Source organism: Pristiophorus japonicus, chromosome 3 (assembly GCF_044704955.1).
Source record: "Pristiophorus japonicus isolate sPriJap1 chromosome 3, sPriJap1.hap1, whole genome shotgun sequence".
NCBI lineage: Eukaryota > Metazoa > Chordata > Chondrichthyes > Pristiophoridae > Pristiophorus > Pristiophorus japonicus.
In genome coordinates, this window is record NC_091979.1 from 146,290,526 (window position 1) to 146,312,219 (window position 21,694).

Below are 21,694 nucleotides of genomic sequence, written 5' to 3' on the forward strand. Positions count from 1 at the left end.
ACCACTGCTCCCATTCGTTTGGACAGCAGGTGCTGGTAATGATTCTGCTGTTACCATTTACAGCTCCTCAAGACACATCTTTTTTTTCTTTACTTGTCCCAATACCACACCCCTTTAACACCGACCATCATCCCTTATGACATTTAATCACTCCTGTCTTCCACCCTATCACAGACTCTGCACTTGCTTGCAATTTGTTATATCTCTAACTTTTGCCAGTTCTGACAAAAGCTCAGTGATCAGAAATCTTAACTCTGTTTCTCTCTCCACAGATGCTGTCTGACCTGCTGAGTATTTACAGAATTTTCTGTTTTTATTTTACATTTCCAGCATCCGCAGTAGTCTGCTTTCACTTTAAATATTATATTCTTTCAGAATTCATTGCTGTAACTTTTGTGATAAACTGTTGTACTCCAACTCATATGGTCGGATTTTAAATCTTAGCTTCTTCTGTTATTCAAACATAATTTCTATCAATTGGTCCATTTTGCTATCAGTTAAGTTAAAGAGAACTCCATCTCAAGAGGTGGGAGAAAAGTAAATCGATAGCCCTCATTGCAGAACCACACATCTGTTGGACATTCACTGAATGGAATTTGAAATGGTTACGGGAAAAAAGTTGGCTCCTACCAGCTCACCCGCTAGGTTGAGGCAGGATCTGTGGCCGTAAATGGTAGAAATGTGAATTTAATTTTAAAACGTGTATTGAATTGTGGTCAGTTATGTGCTGGCTTAAACCCAAAAGGAACTGGGATGAGACTGCCTGACCTATTTTTACATTGGATACTCAGCCAGCAGAGAAATGTTCCCATGATCATTATTATACAGTCCACAAATCTTCCCTCTTTGAAAGGGAAATATTGTTGGCCACATCCACAAATACACAATATAAAATATTGAAAGTATTGTTGCTGCCTTAATAAAAATGTAAGAGTGAAGATATGTATAGTCTTATTTCTCAATGGTTTTTGAAAATCCATGCTGCAGACGTGAAGAGCTTCGTGCAGCTTGGATAGACAAGTAGAACCTATACAGGTATTGAAAAGAACCACAGATGTTTGCTCTATATAAATTTGGGGCCCAGAAGAGGCGAGGGCCCAGGGGCAGCATGGGCCAGCCCACACTGTGATATGTGCGCACTAGGTCTGTGCAGCAGAGCTGGTCTCCAGTCATCCTGGTTAACCCTTGCCATTGGATAAAGGCCTAGCTCTGTCAAGCCCATGTGGCGGCTGGTGTGCAACGGCCACCACACGTTAAAAAGATCCACACACTGGCATCTTCCACCCTTCACAATGTAGTTCAGGACCTGGAATATTTGGTCCTTCATTGAAACACCTGGGAACTCATCCCTTTTTGGCGTGGAAGCAAGTCATCCTCGCTTCGAGGGACTGCCTATGATATAAATGCAGGACTTTTTTTTAATCATGAGCTGCAAACTTCTGCAGGGGTGGATTTTGAAGAAGAAAGAATTCAAGAGATGGTAATTTATTTTGTTTCAAATGACAACATAGACCAAAGAAAGGTACTGTTTTTTTGACATACTGTTTGATCTTTTACTCCCATGGGACCTAATGAGTGATGGCATATGCGTGATTAGTATTGAAAAAGTATCAGTTTAACATTCCACATAAGTAATATAGATGCGATCTTTTACAAATATGTTGTTAAATGTCGAGATGGAGGAGTTACCAGGCATAAAGGAGAAAAGAACAGCTAATAGGAGCATGACCTGAAATTGAGAGTGCTATGATTTTTTTTTTAAATTCAGAGATGGCTAAAATGAAGAAAAAAAATCAATAGTCAATGAGTTCGGTGAATACAGGAAAAATCTGCTGCATTTTGTGAATCAACCATGAGATATTACACAATGAACACCCGTAATAGCATTTCTGCAATGTGCCAATATTTACAAAGAATGGTTAAGAGCAGTTAACCTGAGCAATTGTAACAACAGCATTCTTAACATTCACAAATTTACATTCGTCCTCTGTAATTGTTTTAAAATGCTAGTTTTTGTTGTTGTTATACAACAAGAAAAAAATTGTGAATTAAAATGTAGCCCCTTCAGCAAATGAGTGGTTTTAGCTGGTTCTAATTATAAATGGTAAAACTACAAGAAAACTGCACATGGTACTTCAAACAGAAACATAGAAACATAGAAAATAGGTGCAGGAGTATGCCATTCAACCCTTCGAGCCTGCACCACCTGTGGAAAGATAGAAAAAGAGCAACCATAGATTGCAAGGCTTGCTGGGACATTATATTTGGTCAACCTAAGAATTAGAGCTTACTTCAGCAACTATACCAAACAAGCTGTCAGCAGTTGAAACCACAGGTTGCATTACCTCACGGCAGCTAAGGTCATCTGTCTTCTCTGTCTAATTATAATCACAATAAGGATGTGTAAACCAAAAAAAACAGACAGTGTGTACAGGGGGCAAGGAGAGGTTAGTCCAAAATAAGGAAAGGGTAGCTAAGACAAGTAGCCATTGGATAACACTGATGAGGTAATTAAATTAACTGCTAGACTCTACACTATTACAAAAAAAGAGGAACCATCACATATGATAGGGGTTGTTTACTTGCGTGTATAAATATGATCCAATTCCTGTGTATTACCGGAGTTGGTACCCTAAGCCTTTGACTAGGGCATTCTCCCCTTGTATACAAGTAAAAATAAACTAACAATCTGATGATCTGCTTGTGTTAAGAGTCTTACCTTGAATCGGTGTCTTCGCCAGAATTTATTGGAGATTCCACCGAGATCGCTTACTATTTGCCGGTGAATAAACTGACAAGAACACGGTGACTCTCTAGGGAAGGACTCTAACTGGCCAGTCATCGGTGACATTTTTGTTCCTAAAGGAGCCCTTCCTTGGAGAGAGTGCAAGTGTAGTCTGTTTGTATCGGCAAAAGCACTGCAATCGTAGGACTCATTTCAGGATTGAGTTAAATTTTTGTAATCACTTCCTCTTTCAGCTTGACAGTAAGAGGGGACAGATTCCGAAAAGCAAAAAAATTCAGCACTGAAGCGGGCCGGCAGATTGTAAAGGGGGGGAAGGTAAGAAAAGATGTCATTAAAATGTCCCTGTTTCTTGTGTGATAGAAACAAATACCCTTGTGTGATAGGGAGAAATAAGATGGGACGCGATCCTTGTGTGATAGGGTCATAGAAATTATCCTTGTGTGATAGGATAAGTCATCCTTGTGTGATAGGATGAGGATCCTTGTTTGATGGGGTCATTTAGAATAAGTTAAGGACTCAGTCTGTAGGGGCGTACAACGCAAACTAAGAATTGATTATTTATTTATTTAAAGCATAAGGATTATGATCGCGTTTTTATTCTCTTCATAATATTGTTATGTGCGTCAATTTCTATGAGCTCTTAGGAAGACTTAACAGGTAAATCAACAGGGGAGTTGTGTTTCAGAAACGTATAAATTGGTTGAGAGAGAACAGTGATTGGTTGATTCGCAGCGAGTGACTCGTGTCCAACAATATCTCAAACACCCAGACTGAGCCCGAAATAAGAACCCAAATGGGTCACGTGATGGCCAGGTGAATTGGGCGTAGAGAACTCGGTTGGAGCGAGAGGACTGTGATACGGAGAACTGTGATATCTCAACCAGTTAAATATGGGTGCCGGAGCAAGAAAGGGCACACCAGTCTTTTTCATGCTCCAGAATTGTGGTCAGTCTTCAATTGATCACCTAAAAAAAAAAATGGGTAAAGTGGACTAAGGGTGAAAACAGGCCATTTCCACCCGATGGTTCATTTAATTTAGAGAGAACAACATGTAGAGGAGTATCTTATAAACAGAGACCCAGGGGAAAAAAAAAGTAATAAAAAAAAAGGCCTGGGTTCCGATTCTTCGAGCCCATATAAAATTAACAGAGGAAGTAAATCAATATGAAAGAAAAGGGGGAAAAAAAAGAAGAAACCTTATAGTGATGTATATGGATCCAAAATATAGAGCTGGCCGAACAATAAGCTTTGTTGAATGAAGAGAGACTTTTGTGAATGTCTGTTTTTGAGTGAGCTGAAGCTTAAAAGGTTGTAACTTATGAGACACTGTTTCATAAAATTAAAGTTACAGAGCAAAATATTGGAGTTTTTGATGTTCAGCTTCTAAACCAGGAGTTGGGCACACAATTATGAAACAAGTACTTTGCATTCTGTGATCTGTGAATCACTATAAGCATAAATGAGAAGTCCGATTTAAAAAAAAACAGTATTACCATATTTGACATTTTGTAATCCAACAATAGATACAAATACAAAAGGGGGGACGTCAGATTATATTTTGGCAACTTGATATGCACCAGGTATTTTGGCAATTGCAAAACAAATCTGTGAAAATTGTGTTACCTGTCAGATAATGAATCCAGGTAAAACGGAAAAGGTAGACTCTGCCTACCACCCAAACCCAATGGGGCCTTTTGTAAATTTGCAAATGGATTTTATTGAATTACCCCCATGCATGGGATTTAAGTATGTATTAGTAATTATAGATGTGTTTTCTAAATGGGTTGAAGCTTTTCCATGTAAAAAGAATGACACAACTACTGTCGCTAAGCATTTGTTAAAAGAAATTGTGCCACGATGTGGCATACCTGTACAACTCTCAAGTGACAATGGGTCACATTTTACTGGGACAGTTGTGAAAGAAATGTGTCGAGCGTTACAAATCGACCAACATTTCCACTGCAGTTATCATCCAAGCCAGCTGGATTGGTGGAGAGATACAACGGAATGTTGAAGAATAAACTAGCAAAGTTATGTGATGAGACTGGACTCAAATGGGTCGAACTGTTACCTTTGGCAGTAATGGTAATGCGATCAGCAACAAATAGAACAACAGGATTATCACCACATGAAATCGTCATGGGACGTCCCCAACTTTTGCCTTTTTCTGCACCGTTTACTGCTAAACAAGTGGATGTCCACAAAATGGAAGAAATATGCTAAACTATTGCATTGCTTTAACAAAATGTATTTCTAGCTTTCATTCCCAAGTAAAGGAAGCCCAAATTGATCCTGCTGAAGGAAGATGCCATAGCTTGGAGCCTGGCGAGTTCGTGTATGTGAAAGAGTTCAAGAGGAAAAATAGTCTTCACCCAAGGTTTGAAGGTCCATTCCAGATTCTGTTGACCACCAATACTGCCATGAAGATAAAGGAGAGACCAACATGGATCCACACCTCACACTGCAAAAGAGCTCCAGGACACGAGGAAAAGGAATCACCAACCCCATCAGTAAAGGGAAATGGACATTAGGACTATGTTTCCTTGTGACACTTATAATACCTGTAATGCCCGAACTGCATGTAAACAACTTCTTGTATATGTCCCACAAATATGCTACGGAAAACAACAAAGAAGAAGGTTTTTGGATATGTACCCAAACCCCTCTCCACTCTAAGGGAGGGATTCCTCTTAGACCTATCCCACTTAACCTGTCAGAATTAGTAGAATGGTATATCTACCAGAACGGCACACGCCAATTCCCTAGGATAATAAGAGTTGCGTCTGTGGTAGTATACCCATCATCGGGCGATGGGAAGATGATGGAATCCTCCAGTTTATCATTTTACCCCATATCTGCAGAGACCTGGGAAAAAGGGGGGATATCGCCTGAATACCTTTGAAGGGTGGTACCAACTGGGGTAAGACCACTCCCAACAGCCTCCCTTCCTCACCCTTACCAGGGCCACAGGTATGGGAAGGCCACCGGGGACAATATGTTTAGTAAGGAATTTGGCCGGGGGAATATTCGTAGGCACGAGTCGGTGCGAATATAATTTTACAGTGATGGGTACTCCTGACGAGTTTCCCCTTTATACATCCTCTCAGTTTTATGGTTGTACATTGAATGTCCCATACGCCAACCAAATAGATACTTTCAACTATTCCCTGGTATCCGCAAGGTTTGATGTGGATAAAACCACCTCGTAGAATGGAACATACTTTGTTTGTGGCCACAAGGCCTACCCCTGGTTGCCAAGGGACTGGACAGGATCATGTTACCTGGCATATGTGATACCATACTTTAGTCACTTATCCTCTCCAGCAAATCACCCGCATTATCGATCCAGACGAGCCATTACAGAAACAACGATTCTTTTCTATCCTTGTTTCCTCCTCTAGGAGTAGCATTTGCCATAAGAGAAATAAGAAAAGTGGCTAGAATATTAGAAGAGGTAGCAAACGACACTGCAGAAGCGATAAGCGGATTAAACAATGAGATGGTGGCTATAAGAACAGTAGCTTTGCAAAATAGAATGGCTCTAGACTATCTGCTGGCAGAAAAGGGTGGAACATGTGCACTAATGGGTTCCGAGTGTTGCACGTACATTCCTGACAATTCTGAAGATATAGGTAACTTAGTGGACCACATCCGGAAGGAAGTTGAAAAGTTAAAGAAACCAGGTTCCTGGGACATGTTTGATTGGGCAGCCGGATGGTTCGGGCCTATAGGTCAAACCATAGTACAAGGGCTGATCATATTCCTGGTCATTATCTTTGCTCTATATTTGGTATTTGTCCTGATAAAATGCTGCTGTGCGCGACTAGGGGCTACAGCCGTACCAGCGGGGGCGACCACCATGATGATAGCCACAATCCCAGAAGCCTCAGAGAAGTCATGGAGATGGAGAGACTCTGTAAAATTCAGTTGGACTAAAAGTTATTGTCCCTATAGGAACAAAAGGGAGGAATGTGGAAATTTAGAAAAAGAGCAACCATAGATTGCAAGGCTTGCTGGGACATTATATTTGGTCAACCTAAGAATTAGAGCTTACTTCAGCAACTATACCAAACAAGCTGTCAGCAGTTGAAACCACGGGTTGCATTACCTCACGGCAGCTAAGGACATCTGTCTTCTCTGTCTAATTATAATCACAATAAGGGTGTGTAAACCAAAAAAACAGACAGTGTGTACAGGGGGCAAGGAGAGGTTAGCCCAAAATAAGGAAAGGGTAGCTAAGACAAGTAGCCATTGGATAACACTGATGAGGTAATTAAATTAACTGCTAGACTCTACACTATTACAAAAAAAAGAGGAACCATCACATATGATAGGAGTTGTTTACTTGCATGTATAAATATGATCCAATTCCTGTGTATTACCGGAGTTGGTACCCTAAGCCTTTGACTAGGGCACTCTTGCCTTGTATACAAGTAAAAATAAACTAACAATCTGACGGTCTGCTTGTGTTGAGAGTCTTACCTTGAATCGGTGTCTTCGACACACCATTCAATAAGATCATGGCTGATCATTCCCTCAGTATCCCTTTCCTGCTTTCTCTCCATACCTCTTGATTCCCTTAGCCGTAAGGGCCATATCTAACTCCCTCTTGAATATATCCAATGAACTGGCATCAACAACTCTCTGCGGCAGGGAATTCCACAGGTTAACAACTCTCTGAGTGAAGAAGTTTCTCATCATCTCAGTCCTAAATGGCCTACCCCTTATCCTAAGACTGTGTCCCCTGGTTCTGGACTTCCCCAACATCGGGAACATTCTACCCACATCTAACCTGTCCCATTCCATCAGAATCTTATATGTTTCTATGAGATCCCCTCTCATCCTTCTGAACTCCAATGTATAAAGGCCCAGTTGATCCAGTCTCTCCTCATATGCCAGTCCTGTCATCCCAGGAATTATTCTGGTGAACCTTCGCTGCACTCCCTCAATAGCAAGAACATCTTTCCTCAGATTAGGAGACCAAAACTGAACACAATATTCCAGGTGAGGCCTCACCAAGGCCCTGTACAACTGCAGTAAGACCTCCCTGCTCCTATACTCAAATCCCCTAGTTATGAAGGCCAACATACCATTTGCTGCCTTCACCGCCTGCTGTACCTGTATGCCAACTTTCAATGACTGATGAACCATGACACCCAGGTCTCGTTGCACCTCCCCTTTTCCTAATCTGCCGCCATTCAAATAATATTCTGTCTTCGCATTTTTGACCCCAAAGTGGATAACCTCACGTTTATCCACATTATACTGCATCTGCCATGTATTTGCCCACTCACCTAACCTGTCCAAGTCACCCTGCAGCCTCTTAGCATCCCCCTCACAGCTCACACCGCCATACAGTTTAGTGTCATCTTCAAACTTGAAGATATTACACTGAATTCCTTCATCGAAATCATTGATGTATATTGTAAAGAGCTGAGGTCCCAGCACTGAGCCCTGCAGCACTCTACTAGTCACTGCCTGCCATTCTGAAAAGGACCCGTTTATCCCGACTCTCTGCTCCCTGTCTGCCAACCAGTTCTCTATGCACATCAGTATATTACCCCCAATACCATGTGCTTTAATTTTGCACACCAATCTCTTGTGTGGTACCTTGTCTAAAGTCTTTTGAAAGTCCAAATACACCACACCCACTGGTTCTCCCTTGTCCACTCTACTAGTTATATCCTCAAAAAGTTCCAGAAGATTTGTCAAGCATGATTTCCCTTTTATAAATCCATGCTGACTTGGACCGATCCTGTCACTGCTTTCCAAATGCGCTGCTATTTCATCGTTAATAATTGATTCCAACAATTTCCCCACTACTGATGTCAGGCTAACCGATCTATAATTTCCTGCTTTCTCTCTCTCTCCCTTTAGAAAAAGTGGTGTTACATTAGCTACCCTCCAGTCCATAGGAACTGATCCAGAGTCGATAGACTGTTGGAAAATGATCACCAATGCCTACACTATTTCTAGGGCCACTTCCTTAAGTACTCTGGGATGCAGACTATCAGGCCCTGGGGATTTATCGGCCTTCAATCCCATCGATATCCCTAACACAATTTCCCGCCTAATAAGGATATCCTTCAGTTCCTCCTTCTCACCCTCGGTCCCCTAGTACTTCCGGAAGGTTATTTGTGTCTTCCTTCGTGACGACAGAACCAAAGTATTTATTCAATTGGTTTGCCATTTCTTTGTTCCCCATTATAAATTACCCATTATAAATTCAATTGCAGTTTAACGCTGAGAACGTTGAATATTTTGAGCACATTATAGAATACAATGTTTTTGGATCTTTTTCCTTTTTCAAGAAAACTGCTTAACTATATTGTAATGGAATGTTTTGAAGCTAGCAAGGAGAAAAATTCTGCATTAGAAGCACAGAGGACACAGCTAAGGTACCCATCTTATTGATGGTTACACAATTGTTAATTTTATAGAATTAAAGGGCTTAGATACTGGTGCTGGGACCACAGATACTTAAGTGCTGGGACCACAACTGTTTACAATATACATAGATGACCTGGAAGAGGGGACAGAGTGTTGTGTAACAAAATTTACAGATGATACAAAGATTAGTGGGAAAGTGGGTTGTGTAGAGGACACAGAGAAGCTGCAAAGAGATTTAGATAGGTTAAGCGAATGGGCTAAGGTTTGGCAGATGGAATACATTTCGGAAAATGTGAGGTCATCCACCTTGGGAAAAAAAACAGTAAAAGGGAATATTATTTGAATGGGGAGAAATTACAACATGCTGCGGTGCAGAGGGACCTGGGGGTCCTTGTGCATGAATCCCAAAGGTTTCGTTTGCAGGTGCAGCAGGTAATCAGGAAGGTGAATGGAATGTTGGCCTTCATTGCGAGAGGGATGGAGTACAAAAGCAGGGAGGTCCTTCTGCAACTGTACAGGGTATTGGTGAGGCCGCACCTAGAGTACTGCGTGCAGTTTTGGTCACCTTACTTAAGGAAGGATATACTGGCTTTGGAGGGAGTACAGAGACGATTCACTAGGCTGATGCCGGAGATGAAGGGGTTACCTTATGATGATAGATTGAGTAGACTGGGTCTTTACTCATTGGAGTTCAGAAGGATGAGGGGTGATCTTATAGAAACATTTAAAATAATGAAAGGGATAGACAAGATAGAGGCAGAGAGGTTGTTTCCACTGGTAGGGGAGACTAGAACTAGGGGGCACAGCCTCAAAATATGGGGAGCCAATTTAAAACCGAGTTGAGAAGAAATTTCTTCTCCCAGAGGGTTGTGAATCTGTGGAATTCTCTGCCCAAGGAAACAGTTGAGGCTAGCTCATTGAATGTATTCAAATCACAGATAGATAGATTTTTAACCAATAAGGGAATTAAGGGTTACGGGGAGCGGGCGGGTAAGTGGAGCTGAGTCCACGGCCAGATCAGCCATGATCTTGTTGAATGGCGGAGCAGGCTCGAGGGGCTAGATGGGCTACTCCTGTTCCTAATTCTTATGTTCTTATATTCTTATCAACATAGAAACATAGAAACATAGAAAATTATATACTTAGTTGCTTCTAATACTTCTTACATGCTCCCAATTACAGCTATGAAATATGTAAACAATAATCATAGTTAAGCAAGCGAAGAAAATACAAAAATAATGAAACAATGTAATTGCAAAAACTAATTTAGGTTTGACCCAGAGACTGTTGATATGGCAGACAGTGAAATGAATTTGGAAAGTAATCTGTAGAAGGTTACATTGATATTCTGTTTGGGATAGGTCGAAAGATTCTTATTTTGGTACCATCTTAAAGTTCAATTTGAAATTTGATGCTATACTTTCTGGTTGCCATGGGGCAGATACAGAATGGTTGATCAGCAGAGCAGAAAATCAAAAACTGCCAATCTGGAAAATGAGCCCTATGATGACAGCCTTTGGAGACTAGAAAGGGATCTAAGTATTTGGGAAAATATGGCCCAGAAATTGTCTCCGACCTGAGAAATTTCTACGAAGTACCTGGTGGCCCCAGAGGCGCCTTATCTTCAGGTCGGAGGTCTTCTTTCCAAACACTTCACAGTGCATCCATGTCTTCTAGATATGGATGTAGAAGCTGGAGTCACATGGGCCTGGACCACCAATCACTCTGCAGTATTCTCACTGATAGTAATGGGTACTCCGATTTTGCGAGTTCCCATTACTATCAATAAGAATAACCCCCTAAAACACCCAAACACAACATAATAAAAAAAACACACATATTTTAAATTAATTGAAATACGTTATTAAATATTTTAGAAAAAAAATATATTTTGGGGATTTTTTTACTGTGTTTTTAATAGGGTTTAAAATAAACTTACCTTAGGAGACAGGGTTTTTACTATAAAAATGTGGATTTAAATGTTATTTTTATATGTTTTAAAATGTTTACGCTGGTAAAAGTAGGCTATGCGCCTGCTTTTACCAGGCATAAAAGTTTCAAGGACATTCGCTAGGTAAGAGATGGGCAAATAGCCCAATCTCGTCCGCGCGAACGTCCTTGATGCGGGGATGCACAGGATCTGTCAAGAGATATCTTGACAGATCAGATGAGCCGGTTTTCAGCGCATGCGCAGTGCATGCCAAAAAACAGCTTTTGCGAGACCTCGCTGGGTCAGTACGTATTCTGTACGGACCCGGCGAGGCCGGAAGTTCAGGGTTCATTTGCTGAATAATGCATTTTTGGTTCTTCGATTGTTGCAATACAGTCTTTCTCACCAAAAGTAATATTAAGTCAATACTTCAAATATGATGATGTTTGAACTGCAGGCAGATTTCCTAGGATTTAGGGGATAGTAACTTCACAAACTGAGTATATTATTTTGATGACCACAACCAAAATTGCTGGAATTTATCACAGGCACACTGCTACAATATAGATAAATAGAAACCATTTTTTTATTTCACATGAAATCATCAAGGTGACCCATCTATTAAATTTGCAGGAAAATAATGGAAGCTTTTTGTAATGTTACGTTATATTGTGGAAGACAAAGTTTAGGATTAAGGATTATTTGATATATATCAAAGCAGAGAATATGCTGAAGCTTGGAGAAATAGAATTCAGCTCATGCTTCCGAATGCCAGGGACACACATGTTGGGAGCAAGAATAACCACAGGTGAATCTTTGACAGAAAATAACTGCAAAATAGGATTGAATAAATCAGAACAGCATTCCTTGTGGGAGGAAGGTAAGGAGTGACCTAGTTTAGGAGAGGCAGTAGATTATGGCTGAAGATATTCACAGAGAGAATTAAAATCAGTCGTCAACCTCTAATACTATTGCTGGTTGAAACATAGAAACATAGAAACATAGAAAATAGGTGCAGGAGTAGGCCAGTCGGCCCTTCGAGCCTGCATCACCATTCAATAAGATCATGGCTGATCATTCACCTCAGTACCCTTTTCCTGCTTTCTCTCCATACCCCTTGATCCCTTGAGCCGTAAGAGCCATATCCAACTCCCTCTTGAATATATCTAAAGAACTGGCATCAACAACTCTCTGTGGAAGAGAATTTCACAGGTTAACAACTCTCAGAGTGAAGACATTTCTCCTCATCTCGGTCCTAAATGGCTTACCCCTTATCCTTAGACTGTGTCCCCTGCTTCTGGACTCCCCCAACATCGGGAACATTCTTCCTGCATCTAACCTGTCCATTCGTATCAGGATTTTATATGTTTCTATGAGATCCCCTCTCATTCTTCTAAACTCCAGTGAATACAGGCCCAGTCGATCCAGTCTCTCCTCATATGTCAGTCCTGCCATCACGGGAATCAATCTGGTAAACCTTCGCTGCACTCCCTCAATAGCAAGAACGTCCTTCCTCAGATTAGGAGATTAGAACTGAACACAATATTCCAGGTGAGGCCTCACCAAGGCCCTGTACAGCTGCAGCAAGAACTCCCTGCTCCTATACTCAAATCCCCTTGCTATGAAAGCTAACATGCCATTTGCCTTCTTCACCGCCTGCTGTACCTGCATGCCAACCTTCAATGACTGATGTACCATGACACCCAGGTCTCGTTGCACCTCCCCTTTTCCGAATCTGCCGCCATTCAGATAATATTCTGCCTTCGTGTTTTTACCCCCAAAGTGGATAACCTCACATTTATCCACATTATACGGCATCTGCCATGTATTTGCCCACTCACCTAACCTGTCTAAGTCACCCTGCATCCTCTTAGTATCCTCCTCACAGCTCACACCGCCACCCAGCTTAGTGTCATCTGCAAACTTGGAGATATTACTCTCAATTCCTTCATAAGAACATAAGAATTAGGAACAGGAGTAGGCCATCTAGCCCCTCGAACCTGCTCCGCCATTCAACAAGAGCATGGCTGATCTGGCCGTGGACTCAGCTCCACTTACCTGCCCGCTCCCCATAACCCTTAATTCCCTTATTGGTTAAAAATCTATCTATCTGTGACTTGAATACATTCAATGAGCTAGCCTCAACTGCTTCCTTGGGCAGAGCATTCCACAGATTCACAACCCTCTGGGAGAAGAAATTCCTTCTCAACTCCGTTTTAAATTGGCTCCCCCGTATTTTGAAGCTGTGCCCCCTAGTTCTAGTCTCCCCGACCAATGGAAACAACCTCTCTGCCTCTATCTTGTCTATCCCTTTCATTATTTTAAATGTTTCTATAAGATCACCCCTCATCCTTCTGAACTTCAACGAGTAAAGACCCAGTCTACTCAATCTATCATCATAAGGTAACCCCCTCATCTCCGGAATCAGTCTAGTGAATCGTCTCTGTACCACCTCCAAAGCTAGTATATCCTTCCTTAAGTAAGGTGACCAAAACTGCACATAGTATGCCAGGTGCGGCCTCACCAATACCCTATACAGTTGCAGAAGGACCTCCCTGCTTTTGTACTCCATCCCTCTCGCAATGAAGGCCAACATTCCATTCGCCTTCCTGATTACCTGTTGCACCTGCAAACTAACTAGGGCCAATTGTGGAGCAGTGGATGGTCGCCGCTCGCCTAGGGCGCTGGACAGGACTGCTCCGAGTGCTGTCCTACAGGGGTCGAGCGCTAGTCATAAACCAGCTGGTGGCCGCAATGCTGTGGTACCGGCTGGTCACTTTGACCCCTCCCCCTGCGTTTGTCGCCAAGATACAGAAGAAGCTGGTGGACTTCTTCTGGAACAACAGGAAGCACTGGGTCTCTGCCTCGGTCTTGAGTCTCCCGCTTGAGGAGGGCGGTCAGTCGTTGGTGTGCGTCAGCGCCCAGCTCGCGACTTTCCGTCTTCAGACCCTGCAGAGATACCTTTACGTCGAGCCCCCTCCTAGGTGGTGCGCTCTGGCGAGGTATTTCTTCCGCCAGCAGCTCGACCTCAATTATGACACGCAGCTCCTGTTTGTGAACTTGGGGGGTGCCAGGACCGCCCTCCGGGAGCTGCCTGTCTTTTACAGGGAACTCATCAGGGTCTGGAACAAAGTCTCCACCAAGCGCAGCTCTCCGCCGGCTGGAGTGGCGGCCGTCCTGCAGGAACCGCTGCTCGGGAATCCGTACCTCCACGGCCGAGGTTTTATGTGGCGGTCGGAAGAGAGGGCTGTGGCTGGTGAGGTGACCAGGGTCAGGGACCTGCTCGATGGCGGAGGAGCGGGCTGGATGGCGCCAGACACGCTGGCGCGGCGCCTAAATTCTGCCAACGTCCGCCACGCGGCCGATGCCATCGAGTCGCTAAAAACAGCTCTGGGCCCTGACTCCATTAGGTGCATCGAGGAGGCTCAAGAACGTGGGGAGATCCCGTCCGAACTGACCCCCGTCCGGACGGAATTCCTCATCGGCGCCAAACCCCGGAACCTCCCTCGGGGGCCGGCGCCTCACAACTTGAGCCGCCTCGGGGAAATCCCCTCCGTGCCTTTCAGTTCCGCGCGGAGGGGTTTCCTGTACGGGCTGCTCCTGCACACCCTCAACTTTGCCATCCTCGCCGGCCGTCCGGACACGCCATGGCGTACCATCTTGCCGTCCGGAGGAGGCGGGGGTCCCCGATGGAGGGCACTCTACGCAGGGGTCCTCCCACTATTCATCGGGGACTTGGCCTGGAGGGTGGTGCACGGAGCAGTGCCGTGCAACAAATTTTTAAGCCGGTTCACGGACTCCCAGGCCGCCTGCAATTTCTGCGGTCTGGAGGAGTCCGTGTTCCATGTTTTTATTGGGTGCACGAGGTTGCAGCCCCTGTTCCATTATTTGAAGGGGCTGCTCCTGAAATTCTGGCTGCACTTCAGTCCCACTCTCCTGATCTTTGGGCACCCTGTGCGGAGGGGAGCGGGTAGGTCCGAAGGCCTCCTCGTAGGACTGCTCCTGGGCACGGCCAAGGGTGCCATCAGCCGGTCCAGGCAGCGGGCGGTCGAGGGGGTCGTTCAACCTGACTGCCTGCCTCTCTTCCGCTCTTACATCCGGTCCAGGGTGTCCTTGGAGATGGAGCACGCGGTGTCCACCGGTACGCTCGCGGCCTTCCGCGAGAGGTGGGCACCGGAGGGACTGGAGTGCATCATCACGCCCGGCAACCAAATTTTAATTTGATTTTACGTTTTTTAAGTTTAATTTGTTTTAATTGCCGGTGCTTTTAGTGTCCCCCTTCCCTTTTATAGGGGGCACTGGGGAAAATTGTGATTTTAGTGCCCAAAAAAAAAAAAAAGAAAAAGAAAAACACAAAAAAAACAAAAAAAGGGGGGGAAAAAAAAAAGGGCCTTGTAAATGTCTGGAGTGTCACCCAGGTCGGGTGGCATGGTTTTAATGTTTTATGTTTTTGCAGGTTAACTCAAAAGAGTTGTGGAGCAGTGGAGGCGTGGCCTAAACCGTTGGAGCTGTGAGCAGTGAGAGAAGGAGCTGCTGCTTTTGCTCCTGGCTGGGCCTGTGAATCAGCCCAGGAAGAGAAGGAAGGAAGGAAGGGGCTTCACCACCAACTTTCACCCAGAGGGAGAGGAGGAAAAAGCAGAAAACTTGAACAACTTCACCATTTCTACAAAAGAGTTGGAGAGAGGGGGAAAGAGCAACAACAACATCCAGTGTGGAAGGAGGGAGACTCTACCATTCTACAGGTGGGTGTATTGGTGCAGTCCCTAAAAGACTTTGCTGTATCGGTGGGGGGAGGAAAGAAGACCAGTCGGAGGTCGGAATATCGCGGAGGGTGTGTGTGTGTGGAAGTGTGTGTGGGGGCCTTCCTTACAACTAGGCCCCACACAATTTTGAAGCACCCCTCCCCCATTGCCTAGCCTGGGATAGCTGGAGCTACCAGGCTGAAGAAACAATTAATCCACCCGAATTAAACATCATTGGGAGTGTGTGCCTGTGTGGCTCCAGCTGCACCAGGTGAAGACATCTTCTCCCCTCATCCGAAGACCACCCCAAAGACTATTTTTGTTTGCCATCTGGGGATTGCACCCACCCACAGCTGTGAGGGGAGACCTGCCCTCGCAGTTTCCCCCCTTCCCACCCCGCTTTCTCTTTCTCTGTTACACTCTGTCTCTCCCCTCTCTCTCTGAGAGCCCTTTTCCTCCCAAATTGATTGGAAAAATATAAAACAATTAAGACAACTGAGCAGAGGGAGCAAGGCCCCTCCCCAATTTTCAACTAGGGGAGAGGTGTGCCTCGTTAAGAGCTCCTCTGCTCAGTCTATTAAACGAGGCCATTTAAAGAGCATTAAGGCCTGTGACTTTGGGGTGGGTGTCGCCCTTAAAAGGACCCCGTGATGGCGACCCCATCTATGCCGGTGGCAGGGCCAGCTAGGACTTATGCGCAGGCGGCATCCACATCCACGGCACATCCTGCGCCACCTGCTGCCCTGCCACCATTCAGACTTATAACTACGAAACACGGGGTCAAGAGCTACACTCACCCCACAATGAGCATTGAGGAGTGCGTGCGGGCGATGGCTGGGGTAGTCGGCCCCTTGGCCATTGTCGCAGCCTCCAAGATGTCTGGGAAGGCCGTGTTCTTCCTGGGGTCGGAGCGGGCGGTGTCCCTGGCCATTGAAAAGGGGCTCACGGTGGGCGGGGCATTCCTGCCGGTGGACCCTCTCGAGGCCACCGTGCAGAGGGTCATTCTATCAAACGTCCCGCCCTTTGTTCCCGCTGAGCTCCTCCTCCCTCACCTACACCAACTGGGGGAGGTAAGGTCGGGAATCAACCCCATACCGCTTGGCCTCAGGGAGAACAGCCTGCGCCATGTGTTCTCCTTCCGCCGCCAGCTCTTTGTCCGGCTGGCGTGGGAAGAGACGACAGAGGGCAATTTTAATGTGGTGCACGAGGGGACTGCCTACCGCGTCTTTTGGACGTCGGATGGCGTGCGGTGCCATGCCTGCAGGGAGGTGGGGCACGTTCGCAAGAACTGCCCGCCTCCAAAGCCGCCAAACCACCGAGGGCGGACAAGGCTGGCGCCGCCGCCACCCCTCCCCCTAGTAGCGTCCGCGTGCCGGGAGCTGTGGATGCGCGGGCATCGTCGGGGGCCTTTGTTTTCACGGCCTCTGGCTGGGCCAGAGAGAGAGCGTCCGGCCGGAAAGAAGGCGCAGAAGAAGGCGAAACACCTGGAGGCGGGATCCCTTAGTGCGCCAGACAAGCTGTTCACCGCGCTCGGCCCAACCCCGTCACCGGCGAGTGCGGGGTGCCCTGAGCCCGCGCCCGAGCCCTTGACTAATACCGCAGAGGGGTTCGGGCGCGGGCAAGATAAGAAAAAGGGGGGAGTGGAGTGGGAGGCCTCGGCAGACACGGGTGTCTCCCTGTCTCCGTGCCCCCCCAGGAAAAAAAGGAGGTGCCGCTCCAATGAGGCGGGGGGGGAACAACATCCCTCCGCGGAGGAGTCGGTGCCCGCCGCGTGTCCCGCGTCCCCCACCGGCGCCCCCAAACTGCGCCGTAGGCACGAGGAATCTGTCCCCGGGGAGGGTGAGGCAGTCGAGGCTGCCCAGCCGCTGCCTCCTGGGGATGGCGTGGAAGATCTGCCTGTCGTGGGGGGCGTGGGGCCAGCGGAAGAATGCGTAGCCGCCGGGTCGAGCGTCCCGGGGACTGAGGCGGGCGGGGCCGAAAAGGCCGAACCTGAGCCCGCCCAGCCAATAACCGACTTCCCCCGGGATTTGCTCGACTCGGCAGAAATACAAAGTATTAACACTTTTAATGAATCTGTACACGCTGGGCCGGGGGGTGGCGGCGGGGAGGGGGAGGAACACCCACCCTCGCCCCCTACTTTGGAGCTGGAGCGCTTGGAGGGCCTGGGGATTTTCTATGGCCGGGTCTCTCCTTGTTCCCCGGTTCCTGGGGCAGAGGAGGAACCCCTTCCGCTGTCGCTTCCCGACCCAGCACCAATTCTAAAAGAGCCCAGTGGGGACTCCTCTGCCGACGATCCTGGGGGTGTGATCGGGGCAGAGCCAGGGCCGGATGGAGCGGCCGGGCCATTTGCCGTACCTCGTGTGGTCGACGGGCCGGCTGCTAGCGGCGACCTCCCGGAGGAGGACGGGGACTCGGTGGAGGACGCGGGTGAAGATCTCGAGTCCATCGCCAGTGAGGCGGTGGATCTCCTCGTGCCCGCCGCTGAGTCCCCCCTCATTTCCGTAGAGGATCTCCGGGACTTTTTGGTCGAGAGCCAGGGTCGCCGCAACCGAGCCCATCTGGCCCGGGAAAGATGGTCCGAGCCGGGGCTGCTCATCGCTTCCGTCCGCGTCGCCGCTAAAACCATGGCCGCGGGCGGGCCCTTATCAAGGGCGCAAGGCCTTGAGCTGCGCCGGCTCAAAACGTTCCTCGCTGGGCTGCTGAAGGGGTGGACGTCAACAAAAGACTCCGCTCCCTCCCCCGCAATAGGTTATGGTAGAGGTTGCACTATGCTTTTGCCATGAAGATAACCATAGCCAGCCTCAACATCAACGGCGGCAGAGGGGCACGTCGTAGATTTGACAATTTTTCGCTCCTGCGGGAGGGGAAATATGCAGTGTGCTTCCTGCAAGAAACCCACACCATTCCGGGAGACGAAGCCACGTGGCTCCTGGAATGGCAAGGAGAGGTCCGCTTGAGCCACCTCACCGCCACTTCTAGTGGGGTGGCCATCTTGCTGGGCCCGCATTTTCAGCCGGAGATCTTGGGGGTCGAGGAGCCCATGCCAGGCCGCTTGCTGCACGTAACGGTTCACCTGGGGGACGTGCCGCTCCATCTCGTGAACGTGTACGCCCCTCAGCCCGGCCCGCAGCAAACGCGCTTCTTTGAAGAGGTGTCCGCTCTTTTTGGCTCCGTCGACGTCGGCGACTGCATTGTCCTCGGGGGGGATTTTAACTGCACCCTCAAGGCGAGGGACCGCTCCGGTGCCCCGCAGAGCATGACGGCGATGGAGAAGTTGAGGGACCTGGTCGGGTCCTTCGACTTGGTGGACGTCTGGCGAAATCTCCACCCCGACTCCAGCGCCTTGACTTGGGTGAGGCCTGGAGTAGGATGGTCCAGAGTCGACCGCCTTTACGTGTCTCGGGCGTACGTTTCCTGCGTCCCGGCGGCCTCCATGCGGCCGGTGCCGTGTTCGGACCACCACCTGGTGTGGGCGGAGCTCGCTTCGCTCCGCGCGAGGACGGGGTCCGGGTACTGGCACTTTAACAACCGGCTGCTGGAGGATGAGCGGTTCCAGGACTCGTTCCGTCGCTTCTGGGCCGACTGGAGAAGGAAGCAGGGGGGCTTCCCCTCCTTGAGGCTATGGTGGGACGTGGGCAAGGCTCACGTTCGCGTCTTCTGTCAAGAGTACGCGAGGGGGTCGACCAAGAGGCGGGCGGCCAGGGTTGGGCGCCTAGAAAAAGAGGTGCTCGACCTGGAATCCCGTCTCGGTCAAGTCGTCGAGGACCCGGCCCTGCGGACGGTGTACGAAGCGAAGAAGGCCGCGGTGAAGGACCTGCAGCTTGCCGGGTCCCGAGGCGCGTTCGTGAGGTCGCGGATCCGGTTCCTGCGGGATCTGGACCGCGGCTCCCCCTTCTTCTACTCGCTGGAAAAAAGGCAGAGTGTCCGTAAGCAGCTCTTGACGCTGCTGGCCGACGACGGCTCTCTCGTCTCGGATCCAGAGGGCGTCAACAACAGGGCCCGTGAATATTACGGGGCTCTGTTCTCTCCGGATCCGTCCAGCGAGGAAGCGCGTAGAGTTTTGTGGGAGAACCTGCCGAAAGTCAGCCCGGAGGGCGGTGAAAATCTGGAAGCTCCGTTAAGCCTGGCGGAGCTGACCGGTGCCCTCGCCCGGCTCTCGAGGGGAAAATCCCCGGGGCTGGACGGGCTGACCGTGGAGTTCCACAGGGCGTTCTGGGACGTCCTGGGGAGCGACTACGCGCGGGTCCTGGGGGAAAGTCTGCCGACCGGGGAGATGCCCCTCTCTTGGCGCAGGGCAGTCATCGTCCTGCTGCCTAAGAAGGGCGATCTCCGCCTCCTTAAGAACTGGCGCCCGGTCTCCCTCCTCAGCACGGACTACAAAATCTTCGCCAGGGCGATGTCTGCTCGCCTTGGCACCGTGCTGGACCACATGATCCACCCCGACCAGTCCTACACGGTCCCGGGCCGGACAATCCACGATAACATCCATCTGGTCCGGGACCTCATCCATCATTCCCAGGAGGCTGGTCTGTCGGTCGCCTTCCTATCTCTCGACCAAGAGAAGGCGTTCGACAGGGTGGATCACGACTATCTGCTCGGAACTCTGCGCGCTTTCGGGTTCGGGATGCATTTCGTCACCCGGATCCGACTTTTGTACGCCGCCGCGGAGTGTCTGATTAAGGTTAATGGGTCCTTGACGGCGCCCCTTCGCTTTAGGAGAGGGGTGCGCCAGGGATGCCCCATGTCCGGCCAGTTATATGCCATCTGCGTGGAGCCTTTCCTGCGCCTCCTGCGGACGAGGTTGATGGGACTGGCTCTGCAAGGGCCGGGCGTGGAGGTCGTCCTCTCGGCTTACGCCGATGACGTGCTCCTCGCGGTAGAGGATCCCGCTGACCTGCGGAGGATGCGTGAGTGCCAGGAGATTTACTCGGCCGCATCCTCCACCAGAATCAACTGGGAAAAATGTTCCGGACTCCTGGTGGGTCAGTGGCGGGTGGACTCCCTGCCGGAGGAGCTCAGGCCTTTTGCCTGGAGCACGACCCATCTCCTCTATCTGGGAGTCTACCTTAGCCCCGACGAGGAAGCCTGGCCGGCGAACTGGCAGGAGCTGGAGGCCAAGGTTGCCGCTCGCCTAGGGCGCTGGACAGGACTGCTCCGAGTGCTGTCCTACAGGGGTCGAGCGCTAGTCATAAACCAGCTGGTGGCCGCAATGTTGTGGTACCGGCTGGTCACTTTGACCCCTCCCCCTGCGTTTGTCGCCAAGATACAGAAGAAGCTGGTGGACTTCTTCTGGAACAACAGGAAGCACTGGGTCTCTGCCGCGGTCTTGATTCTCCCGCTTGAGGAAGGCGGTCAGTCGTTGGTGTGCGTGAGCGCCCAGCTCGCGACTTTCCGTCTTCAGACCCTGCAGAGATACCTTTACGTCGAGCCCCCTCCTAGGTGGTGTGCTCTGGCGACATATTTCTTCCGCCAGCAGCGCGATCTCAATTACGACACGCAGCTCCTGTTTGTGAACTTGGGGGGTGTCAGGACCGTCCTCCAGGAGCTGCCTGTCTTTTACAAGGAACTCATCAGGGTCTGGAACAAAGTCTCCACCAAGCGCAGCTCTCCGCCGGCTGGAGTGGCGGCTGTCCTGCAGGAGCCGCTGCTTGGGAATCTGTACCTCCACGACCGAGGTTTTATGTGGCGGTCGGAAGAGATGGCTGTGGCTGGTGAGGTGACCAGGGTCAGGGACCTGCTCGATGGCGGAGGAGCGGGCTGGATGGCGCCAGGCACGCTGGCGCGGCGCCTAAATTCAGCCAACGTCCGCCGCGCGGCCGAAGCCATCGAGTCGCTAAAAACAGCTTTGGGCCCTGACTCTGTTCGGTGCATCGAGGAGGCTCAAGC